The following is a 2493-nucleotide window of genomic DNA, read 5'->3' on the forward strand; positions in this document are numbered from 1 at the left end:
GAAGAAATTGATGTATCTGTCAAAGAAAATGTTAAATCTGAAAAATTCCTGACACAGACCGTCCAAGAAATGCAAGACAATATGAAAAGACAAAACCTAAGAATAATAGGTATAGAGGAAAAAGAAGACTCCCTTCTCCAAGGCCCAGAAAATATTTTCAGCAAAATCATTGAAGAAAATTTCCCCAAGCTAAAGGAGAGGCCAATTAGAATACATGAGGCCTACAGAACACCCAACAAATTTGACCAGAAAAGAAAATCCTCCCGCCACATAATAATCAAAACAGTAAGTATACAGAACAAATAAATAATACTAAAAGCTGCAAGGGACAAGGCCAAGTAAAATATAATGGCAAACCCATTAGAATCACACCTGACTTTTCAACAGAGACTATGAAAGCCAGAAGGGCCTGGATGGATATCATGCAGACCCTAAGAGAACACAGATGTCAGCCCAGGCTACTATACCCTGCAAAACTCTCAGTCCTCATAGATGGAGAAAACAAGATATTCAATGACAAAAACAAATTTCAACAATACCTACAAACAAATCCAGCATTACAGAAGACACTGGAAGGGAAAATACAACCCAAGAAAGCTAGCTACATTCAAGAAAACACAGGAAATAAATAACCTCACTTCAGTAAAACAAAAAGCAACCAAGCACACAACCTGATGACCACAGCCAACATCAAAATCAAGAGATCTAACAGCCACTGGTCATTAATCTCTCTCAACATCAATGGACTCAACTCTCCAATAAAAAGACACAGATTAACAGAATGGAAATGTAAACAAAACCCAGCAATCTGTTGCATACAAGAAACACACCTAAGACACAAAGATAGACATTACCTGAGGGTAAAGGGTTGGAAGACGACTTTCCAAGCAAACGGACCCAAGAAGCAAGCAGGAGTAGCCATTCTAATACCTGATAAAATAGACTTTCAACCAAAATTAATAAAAAGAGATGGGGAAGGACACTTCATACTCATCAAGGGAAAATTCCATCAGGAAGACATCACAATCCTGAACATCTATGCCCCAAATACAAGGGCACCCACATTTGTGAAAGAAACATTAATAAAATTTAAAGCACATATAGATCCCCACACATTAATAGTAGGAGACTTCAACACCCCACTCTCAACAAAGGACCGGTCAACAAAACAGAAATTAAACAAAGAAACAATGTCTCTGACAGAGGTCATGAATCAAATGAACCTAACAGACATTTACAGAACTTTACACCCAAACACAAAAGAATTTACCTTCTTCTCAGCACCTCATGGAACCTTCTCCAAAATAGACCATATAGTGGGTCACAAAGCAAGCCTCAACAGATACAAGAAGATTGAAATAATCCCATGTATCTTGTCTGATCACCATGGAATAAAGCTGGACCTCAACAATAACAGAAATAACAAAAAGCCTACACATACATGGAAACTGAACAACTTGTTACTAAATGACAGCTGGGTCAGGGAAGAAATAAAGAAAGAAATTAAAGTCTTTCTAGAAATCAATGAAAATGAAGACACAACATACCCGAACTTGTGGGACAGAATGAAAGCAGTGCTAAGAGGAAAGTTAATAGCACTAAGTGCCTTCAAGAAGAAATTCGAGACAGCTCATTCAAGCACCCTAATGGCGCACTTAAAAACCCTAGAAAAAGAAGAAGCAGACACACCAAGAAGGAGTAGACGGCTGGAAATAATCAAACTCAGGGCTGAAATCAATCAATTGGAAACAAATAAAACAATTCAAAGAAATCAATGAAACCAAGAGCTGGTTCTTTGAGAAAATCAACAAGATCGACAAACCCTTAGCCAGGCTAACTAAAAGGCAGAGAGACACCACCCAAATCAACAAAATCAGAAATGAAAAGAAGGATATAACTACAGACACTGAGGAAATCCAAACAATCATTAGGACTTACTTCAAAATTCTATATGCCACAAAATTTGAAAATCTAAATGAAATGGACAATTTTCTTGATCGATTTGACTTACCAAAGCTGAATCAGGACCAGGTAAATCAACTAAATAGTCCTATATCCCCCAAAGAAATAGAAGCGGTCATCAAAAGTCTCCCATCCAAAAAAAGCCCAGGACCAGATGGCTTCAGCGCAGAATTCTACCAGACCTTCAAAGAAGAGCTAACACCAATTCTCTTCAAACTATTCCACAAAATAGAAACATAAGGAATATTACCAAATTCATTCTATGAAGCAACAGTCACCTTGGTACCTAAAAATCACAAAGACTCAACAAAGAAAGAGAATTTCCGGCCAATCTCGCTTATGAACATTGATGCAAAAATACTTAATAAAATACTTGCAAACTGAATCCAAGAACACATCAAAGATATTGTCCACTATGACCAAGTAGGCTTCATCCCAGGTATGCAGGGGTGGTTCAATATACGGAAATCCATCAATGTGATCCACCATATTAACAAACTGAAAGAAAAAAACCACATGATAATCTCCCTA

The sequence above is a fragment of the Meriones unguiculatus genome, chromosome 21 (assembly GCF_030254825.1).
Source record: "Meriones unguiculatus strain TT.TT164.6M chromosome 21, Bangor_MerUng_6.1, whole genome shotgun sequence".
NCBI lineage: Eukaryota > Metazoa > Chordata > Mammalia > Rodentia > Muridae > Meriones > Meriones unguiculatus.